Below are 10,000 nucleotides of genomic sequence, written 5' to 3'. Positions count from 1 at the left end.
TTATTCAGTTGTCCAAATGTTGTAAATTGGTTACTGAGTTGTCACTTCAACTTTTGGCCACGGTTGGCTGCAATGAGTCTTGCCGGGCTTAATAGTCGGCGTGGGGGGGGGGGGTGACTTTGCGAAGGCTAGCAGTGGGCAGAACCGGTTTATGATTTGCTCCCGTCGTCAGATTGACAAAGAGTCTGGTTAATCAGTTGTCCAAATGTTGTAAATTGGTTAATGAGTTGTCACTTCAACTTTTGGCCGCGGTTGGCTACAATGAGTCTTGCCGGGCTTAATAGTCGGCGTGGGGGTGAATTTGCGAAGGTGGCCGTGTTTGTATGCATGTTTGCCGGCGTGTTTAGGAAGGTTGGGTGGGTGGGTGGTTGTGTGGGCGCCGTGGTCTGAGGGCACATCCTGTGGGATGTGGGAGGCGGGGGAAGGAGAGCGCCCTTGGTGCGTGTGTCTAGGCGATGCATTGCGGAAGGATGGGCGGGTGGGGCCGGGCGTGTGGGTTCCCGACTTATCGGTGAACCATTTGCTACTGCGGGGCCAAAGCAAAAGGGAAAGCATAAGGGCGCAGGCTGCCCTCTGCGGGACAGGTCCGGCCCTGACGCCGGTTTACGATTTCTCCGGTAAAGCACCTGTCGGGTGGCGACCGGAGGGTCTTTGCAGGGCCTGGATCTCCGAGCCCGTGGGACAGGCGGGAAAGGGTGGCGGCAGCCGGTTGAAGTCCCGACCCTGGGCAGCCTCCCGGTCTTACCTCCATAACTTCGGCGAGGAGGGTCCGATCCCCGCGCGGTCGACGGCAGGCGGTAGGGCTCGGAGGGGCGCGGCCTGGTCCGCGAGTGCCCCGGCGCCGCCCCTCTGCCCGTCCGAGGGACAGTAGGAAATGGCCATACCGCTTTCCGGCCGATTGCCGCCGGACGTCCGGCCGCATTCGCTCGGTCTGCGCGGCCGGCGGTAGCCGGGGGCGAGGGGCATCGGGCGGTGGCGGAACCAGGCCGGCCCGACCGCTGGGGGCCGCCCGGGCGACGTTTGAATCTGTCGGGTCGGACCGCCGAATCCCGCGGGATTTCGGGATCGAATCTGCGGGTGGAATCGGCACCTCGTCCCGCTGTCCGGTTCCCCCCGGTCGACTGCAACGGGTTTCCGAGGCCCGTCGGTCAGGCGCGGTTCGCTCCGCAATCCGCCGGCCGATCGGCACCGGGCGGGGCTCTACGGAAAGAGGGGACCCTCCCGCGTCGAGTGCCGGCGCACCGACCCCGCAGGCTGACCGGGAAGGTGAAGACTCACCCCGCTGAATGCCCGGCCCCGGCTACCCTCCGGCTCCGGGGCCATAACTTCGGGGAGGGAGGTCCGATCCCCGCGCGGTCGACGGCAGGCGGTAGGGCTCGGAGGGGCGCGGCCTGGTCCGCGAGTGCCCCGGCGCCGCCCCTCTGCCCGTCCGAGGGACAGTAGGAAATGGCCATACCGCTTTCCGGCCGATTGCCGCCGGACGTCCGGCCGCATTCGCTCGGTCTGCGCGGCCGGCGGTAGCCGGGGGCGAGGGGCATCGGGCGGTGGCGGAACCAGGCCGGCCCGACCGCTGGGGGCCGCCCGGGCGACGTTTGAATCTGTCGGGTCGGACCGCCGAATCCCGCGGGATTTCGGGATCGAATCTGCGGGTGGAATCGGCACCTCGTCCCGCTGTCCGGTTCCCCCCCCGTCGACTGCAACGGGTTTCCGAGGCCCGTCGGTCAGGCGCGGTTCGCTCCGCAATCCGCCGGCCGATCGGCACCGGGCGGGGCTCTACGGAAAGAGGGGACCCTCCGGCGTCGAGTGCCGGCGCACCGACCCCGCAGGCTGACCGGGAAGGTTAAGACTCACCCCGCTGAATGCCCGGCCCCGGGCACCCTCCGGCGCCGGGGCCATAACTTCGGGGAGGGAGGTCCGAGCTCCGCGCGGTCGACGGCAGGTGAAAGGGGCCGGTGCGCCGCGGAAGGCGACAGCAGTCCCGTCAGGCTGCACCTCTGCTCGGGCGAACGGCGTCAGGAAAAGGGGAGAGCACTTCCCCACCGATAGCTCCGGAACGCCCGGACCCATTGGCCCGCGGCACCGGTGGCTGCTAGAGGGCCTCCGGCGCCGTCAGCCGGGGTACGTCCCAGGCCGGCCGGACGGCGGGCAGCCGGAGGCAACGGCCTGGAACGGAGCCAGACTTGAGTCGTTCCGTGTGCCGTGGGCAAAAAGGCAGGGCTGCGGGTCAGCGCAGTTTGGCAAACCTAGCCGCAAGTGCGGGAAGGGCGGAGGAGCACACGGACGCCGCCTTCCCAAACTGAGCCCAAAGTGCCCAGGCATGCCCCCTTGATCTCGCCTAATCAGTGAGCCCAAAATAATTTCAGAGTGTGGAAACCTGATCCAAAAAGGTCGAAAAGAACGGCCAGAGATCAAGTCCGAAAGGGGAAATCAGTAACAAGCAAGCAGAGTAATCATTAACCAAAAAGCGCAAAATTATGTTAAAAGTGTGAAATCATTAACCAAAAACTCGAAAATAATGTCCAGAGACTAAGTCCGAAAGGGCAAATGGTTAACCAGTAAGCAGAGTAATCATTAACCAAAAATCGCAAAAGTAAGTAAAAAGTGTGAAATCATTAACCAAAAACCCGAAAATAATGTCCAGAGACTAAGTCCGAAAGGGCAAATGGTTAACCAGTAAGCAGAGTAATCATTAACCAAAAATCGCAAAAGTAAGTAAAAAGTGTGAAATCATTAACCAAAAACTCGAAAATAATGTCCAGAGACTAAGTCCGAAAGGGCAAATGGTTAACCAGTAAGCAGAGTAATCATTAACCAAAAGGCGCAAAAGTAAGTAAAAAGTATGAAATCAGTAACCAAAAAGCGCAAAAATATGTTAAAAGTGTGAAATCATTAACCAAAAACTCGAAAATAATGTGCAGAGACTAAGTCCGAAAGGGCAAATAATTAACCAGTAAGCAGAGTAATCATTAACCAAAAAGCGCAAAAATATGTTAAAAGTGTGAAATCATTAACCAAAAACTCGAAAATAATGTCCAGAGACTAAGTCCGAAAGGGCAAATAATTAACCAGTAAGCAGAGTAATCATTAACCAAAAAGCGCAAAAGTAAGTAAAAAGTGTGAAATCATTAACCAAAAAGTCGAAAATAATGCCCAGAGACTAAGTCCGAAAGGGCAAATGGTTAACCAGTAAGCAGAGTAATCATTAACCAAAAATCGCAAAAGTAAGTAAAAAGTATGAAATCAGTAACCAAAAAGCGCAAAAATATGTTAAAAGTGTGAAATCATTAACCAAAAAGTCGAAAATAATGCCCAGAGACTAAGTCCGAAAGGGCAAATGGTTAACCAGTAAGCAGAGTAATCATTAACCAAAAGGCGCAAAAGTAAGTAAAAAGTATGAAATCAGTAACCAAAAAGCGCAAAAATATGTTAAAAGTGTGAAATCATTAACCAAAAACTCGAAAATAATGTGCAGAGACTAAGTCCGAAAGGGCAAATAATTAACCAGTAAGCAGAGTAATCATTAACCAAAAATCGCAAAAATATGTTAAAAGTGTGAAATCATTAACCAAAAACTCGAAAATAATGTCCAGAGACTAAGTCCGAAAGGGCAAATGGTTAACCAGTAAGCAGAGTAATCATTAACCAAAAATCGCAAAAGTAAGTAAAAAGTGTGAAATCATTAACCAAAAACCCGAAAATAATGTCCAGAGACTAAGTCCGAAAGGGCAAATGGTTAACCAGTAAGCAGAGTAATCATTAACCAAAAATCGCAAAAGTAAGTAAAAAGTGTGAAATCATTAACCAAAAACTCGAAAATAATGTCCAGAGACTAAGTCCGAAAGGGCAAATGGTTAACCAGTAAGCAGAGTAATCATTAACCAAAAGGCGCAAAAGTAAGTAAAAAGTATGAAATCAGTAACCAAAAAGCGCAAAAATATGTTAAAAGTGTGAAATCATTAACCAAAAACTCGAAAATAATGTGCAGAGACTAAGTCCGAAAGGGCAAATAATTAACCAGTAAGCAGAGTAATCATTAACCAAAAATCGCAAAAATATGTTAAAAGTGTGAAATCATTAACCAAAAACTCGAAAATAATGTCCAGAGACTAAGTCCGAAAGGGCAAATGGTTAACCAGTAAGCAGAGTAATCATTAACCAAAAATCGCAAAAGTAAGTAAAAAGTGTGAAATCATTAACCAAAAACTCGAAAATAATCTCCAGAGACTAAGTCCGAAAGGGCAAATGGTTAACCAGTAAGCAGAGTAATCATTAACCAAAAATCGCAAAAGTAAGTAAAAAGTATGAAATCAGTAACCAAAAAGCGCAAAAATATGTTAAAAGTGTGAAATCATTAACCAAAAACTCGAAAATAATGTGCAGAGACTAAGTCCGAAAGGGCAAATAATTAACCAGTAAGCAGAGTAATCATTAACCAAAAATCGCAAAAATATGTTAAAAGTGTGAAATCATTAACCAAAAACTCGAAAATAATGTCCAGAGACTAAGTCCGAAAGGGCAAATGGTTAACCAGTAAGCAGAGTAATCATTAACCAAAAATCGCAAAAGTAAGTAAAAAGTATGAAATCAGTAACCAAAAAGCGCAAAAATATGTTAAAAGTGTGAAATCATTAACCAAAAACTCGAAAATAATGTGCAGAGACTAAGTCCGAAAGGGCAAATAATTAACCAGTAAGCAGAGTAATCATTAACCAAAAATCGCAAAAATATGTTAAAAGTGTGAAATCATTAACCAAAAAGTCGAAAATAATGCCCAGAGACTAAGTCCGAAAGGGCAAATGGTTAACCAGTAAGCAGAGTAATCATTAACCAAAAATCGCAAAAGTAAGTAAAAAGTGTGAAATCATTAACCAAAAACCCGAAAATAATGTCCAGAGACTAAGTCCGAAAGGGCAAATGGTTAACCAGTAAGCAGAGTAATCATTAACCAAAAATCGCAAAAGTAAGTAAAAAGTGTGAAATCATTAACCAAAAACTCGAAAATAATGTCCAGAGACTAAGTCCGAAAGGGCAAATGGTTAACCAGTAAGCAGAGTAATCATTAACCAAAAGGCGCAAAAGTAAGTAAAAAGTATGAAATCAGTAACCAAAAAGCGCAAAAATATGTTAAAAGTGTGAAATCATTAACCAAAAACTCGAAAATAATGTGCAGAGACTAAGTCCGAAAGGGCAAATAATTAACCAGTAAGCAGAGTAATCATTAACCAAAAAGCGCAAAAATATGTTAAAAGTGTGAAATCATTAACCAAAAACTCGAAAATAATGTCCAGAGACTAAGTCCGAAAGGGCAAATAATTAACCAGTAAGCAGAGTAATCATTAACCAAAAAGCGCAAAAGTAAGTAAAAAGTGTGAAATCATTAACCAAAAAGTCGAAAATAATGCCCAGAGACTAAGTCCGAAAGGGCAAATGGTTAACCAGTAAGCAGAGTAATCATTAACCAAAAATCGCAAAAGTAAGTAAAAAGTATGAAATCAGTAACCAAAAAGCGCAAAAATATGTTAAAAGTGTGAAATCATTAACCAAAAAGTCGAAAATAATGCCCAGAGACTAAGTCCGAAAGGGCAAATGGTTAACCAGTAAGCAGAGTAATCATTAACCAAAAGGCGCAAAAGTAAGTAAAAAGTATGAAATCAGTAACCAAAAAGCGCAAAAATATGTTAAAAGTGTGAAATCATTAACCAAAAACTCGAAAATAATGTGCAGAGACTAAGTCCGAAAGGGCAAATAATTAACCAGTAAGCAGAGTAATCATTAACCAAAAATCGCAAAAATATGTTAAAAGTGTGAAATCATTAACCAAAAACTCGAAAATAATGTCCAGAGACTAAGTCCGAAAGGGCAAATGGTTAACCAGTAAGCAGAGTAATCATTAACCAAAAATCGCAAAAGTAAGTAAAAAGTGTGAAATCATTAACCAAAAACCCGAAAATAATGTCCAGAGACTAAGTCCGAAAGGGCAAATGGTTAACCAGTAAGCAGAGTAATCATTAACCAAAAATCGCAAAAGTAAGTAAAAAGTGTGAAATCATTAACCAAAAACTCGAAAATAATGTCCAGAGACTAAGTCCGAAAGGGCAAATGGTTAACCAGTAAGCAGAGTAATCATTAACCAAAAGGCGCAAAAGTAAGTAAAAAGTATGAAATCAGTAACCAAAAAGCGCAAAAATATGTTAAAAGTGTGAAATCATTAACCAAAAACTCGAAAATAATGTGCAGAGACTAAGTCCGAAAGGGCAAATAATTAACCAGTAAGCAGAGTAATCATTAACCAAAAATCGCAAAAATATGTTAAAAGTGTGAAATCATTAACCAAAAACTCGAAAATAATGTCCAGAGACTAAGTCCGAAAGGGCAAATGGTTAACCAGTAAGCAGAGTAATCATTAACCAAAAATCGCAAAAGTAAGTAAAAAGTGTGAAATCATTAACCAAAAACTCGAAAATAATCTCCAGAGACTAAGTCCGAAAGGGCAAATGGTTAACCAGTAAGCAGAGTAATCATTAACCAAAAATCGCAAAAGTAAGTAAAAAGTATGAAATCAGTAACCAAAAAGCGCAAAAATATGTTAAAAGTGTGAAATCATTAACCAAAAACTCGAAAATAATGTGCAGAGACTAAGTCCGAAAGGGCAAATAATTAACCAGTAAGCAGAGTAATCATTAACCAAAAATCGCAAAAATATGTTAAAAGTGTGAAATCATTAACCAAAAACTCGAAAATAATGTCCAGAGACTAAGTCCGAAAGGGCAAATGGTTAACCAGTAAGCAGAGTAATCATTAACCAAAAATCGCAAAAGTAAGTAAAAAGTATGAAATCAGTAACCAAAAAGCGCAAAAATATGTTAAAAGTGTGAAATCATTAACCAAAAACTCGAAAATAATGTGCAGAGACTAAGTCCGAAAGGGCAAATAATTAACCAGTAAGCAGAGTAATCATTAACCAAAAATCGCAAAAATATGTTAAAAGTGTGAAATCATTAACCAAAAAGTCGAAAATAATGCCCAGAGACTAAGTCCGAAAGGGCAAATGGTTAACCAGTAAGCAGAGTAATCATTAACCAAAAATCGCAAAAGTAAGTAAAAAGTGTGAAATCATTAACCAAAAACCCGAAAATAATGTCCAGAGACTAAGTCCGAAAGGGCAAATGGTTAACCAGTAAGCAGAGTAATCATTAACCAAAAATCGCAAAAGTAAGTAAAAAGTGTGAAATCATTAACCAAAAACTCGAAAATAATGTCCAGAGACTAAGTCCGAAAGGGCAAATGGTTAACCAGTAAGCAGAGTAATCATTAACCAAAAGGCGCAAAAGTAAGTAAAAAGTATGAAATCAGTAACCAAAAAGCGCAAAAATATGTTAAAAGTGTGAAATCATTAACCAAAAACTCGAAAATAATGTGCAGAGACTAAGTCCGAAAGGGCAAATAATTAACCAGTAAGCAGAGTAATCATTAACCAAAAAGCGCAAAAATATGTTAAAAGTGTGAAATCATTAACCAAAAACTCGAAAATAATGTCCAGAGACTAAGTCCGAAAGGGCAAATAATTAACCAGTAAGCAGAGTATTCATTAACCAAAAAGCGCAAAAGTAAGTAAAAAGTGTGAAATCATTAACCAAAAAGTCGAAAATAATGCCCAGAGACTAAGTCCGAAAGGGCAAATGGTTAACCAGAAAATCAGTCGAATAATGTCCAGAGACTAAGTCCGAAAGGGCAAATGGTTAACCAGTGGAAGGGCGATCAAGCGGAAAAATTTGCCCCGGTTACCCGGGATGGAGTTCCAGAGGTCCGGCCAGAGTTGTCAAATTCGTCCCGCTGATCGGACGCTTGTCATTCGGGTGGCTGGGGGTTGGCGGGGTATCTGCACAGTAGTAGGAGGTGGCAAGTCGGGACTTGGACGTTTATTCCAAGAGTCCACCCGAGCCTCCAGGTCTGCAGAGACCGACCCTAGCTGCCGCCCAACCGACTTTTAAGCCTTTTTCGGATGGGGATTTTTTCCCATTTTCGTCCATTTTTCGGGTTTTCTGTCGGGCTTAATAGGCGGCAGCCTGACCCCCCGGCCGAGGCGGGGGGCGCACTCTCCCTTGCGTAAGGGTCCGGATTTGCCCCGGAAAGTGCCCCCGACGGCCTCCCGACCCGGGTGCCTGCAGGGCGGGGGGAAAGGGTAGTCCCAGCCGCAGGAAATCATTAACCAAAAGACTTAGCCGTCGGGGCAGAGGCTAAGACCCGGGCTGGTGAAATCATTAACCAAAAGGAATGCACCCTTTTCCGAAAGTGCAGGCCGAAATAAGGCGAGCCTTGGGCCGGGAAGGCCAAAACCCCCAACTCATGGAAGTGTATGGGGTCGGACTCGGCGACTTTCCCGGGCCCCGAGTTGACCTTTCCCCACGGGGGCGGTCAAGTTGCTCCCGCCAAGAGGGCACGTTGCATTTGCTGCCGCTCTAGTCCCCGGGCTAGTTAATCAGTTGCCGTCGGAAGTCCCGATGCCGAAATGAAAAATGGCCGTTGCGGCGATTTGGCGCCTCATTTTCGGAAGGACTACCGGCAGGCAACCCGCCGAATTGACACTTGCGATTCGGGTGGCTGGGGGTTGGCGGGGTACCCGGAGATTTTCGGGAACTCGATTTTCAGAACTTTTGCTGGCAGCGGTTGCACTTGCAAAGTGGCCGAAGAAGTGCTCCCTCAAGGAAGGACCTTCTTTTGAAATAAAAGACCTTCCGAAGAGTGCCTGGAAGTCATTTATGAGCATTTAAGGGTAAATCTGGCGGACTTTCCATGCTCTGTTGCCGGCTCTGAAATATCGCACAGTTGGGTCTAGGCCGGTAGACTGGCTGTGAAAACAGACAAAGTGTTTTGGCGAGCGAGAGAAAACAAGGCCTTGGAACAGATTGGGGGGTGCGGAGGCACACCACACCCACAGGAAAAGAATTAATAAAAAAAAACCAAAGTCTATGACATGTCTGTTGGTACAGTGAGAAAAGCAAAGAAGGGAGGCTGCGATGGCAGAGCAAAGCCGACCTTCATACAGATATACATGTCAAAGAAAGAAACTATGCCCGCAAAAGACTTGGTGCGAAATAACAAGGCTCCTTGTGAACGGTTATCTTTGTCTGTCAGGCGCAGATTGTGGCGGCGTCGCCTGGTTTCCTTGGGTTGCACTACATGTATGTCCTAGTCTCAAACGAAAAGTGCGTGCCCAGAATTTTGTCCAAGTTAGGCGACGCACGCCGGCTGGCATCACCTCTCCGTGCGAGCGCCGAAAGCTTTGGTCGACCTGTTTGGCTACGCTGGTCGCGGTTGCTCCTTACAGTGATGGGGACGGAAAACCGATGCGAGTTGACCAGGCGACGTCAACCAAGTTGCATGCTTTCTCCCCCCCCCCCCCGCCGCCGCCAACCCCACACTGTGTGAAAGGAAAAAAAAGTGCGTGCCCAGGTCACTCGATCGATACGGCGAGGACTGTCCGACGTTGGAGGGCCCAGGCGGGCTAGCATTTATTTGCTGGTGTTTCAGGCTCAGCGGTTACCTCCCGTTTCTGTCCCTTGTGTCAGACGGACATTCCTCTCGAGAGTTTGGCCACTTGGTCGGCGGCGTGCTAGGTAGATTACTCGTTGTGCGCCGTCTCCTGTGTGCTGATCTCTGTGCTGTTCGTGTGAGGCCGAGACGTCCCACTGGTCGCTACCGCAGTGGTCCGATTGTGAAGCTCCGGAGCGGGGCGTCCCGTTCCGGCCAGCTCGAGCACTCGATTTCTCTAGCACCAGAGCAAGGGCACACGCGCGGTGTGTGTGTGTATGCTTTGTATTTGTCGGTTACCGGTTTTTGTTGCACGAATTGAAAAGTTGAACCCGGTGCCAACCTCCCTGTCGTGGGGAGGCCATGTGCCCCAGCTTCTCAGACACAGCCCTGCCCCTTTCCAGCGGTGTCGCGTCGAAAAGAGAGAGAGAGAGGGTGTCTTGGTGGCTTTACCCCGAGCGTGTTCACG

The sequence above is a fragment of the Heterodontus francisci genome, unplaced genomic scaffold (genome assembly GCF_036365525.1).
Source record: "Heterodontus francisci isolate sHetFra1 unplaced genomic scaffold, sHetFra1.hap1 HAP1_SCAFFOLD_988, whole genome shotgun sequence".
NCBI lineage: Eukaryota > Metazoa > Chordata > Chondrichthyes > Heterodontiformes > Heterodontidae > Heterodontus > Heterodontus francisci.
The sequence above is the reverse complement of the archived record's forward strand: the minus strand, read 5'-3'. Positions refer to the sequence as shown.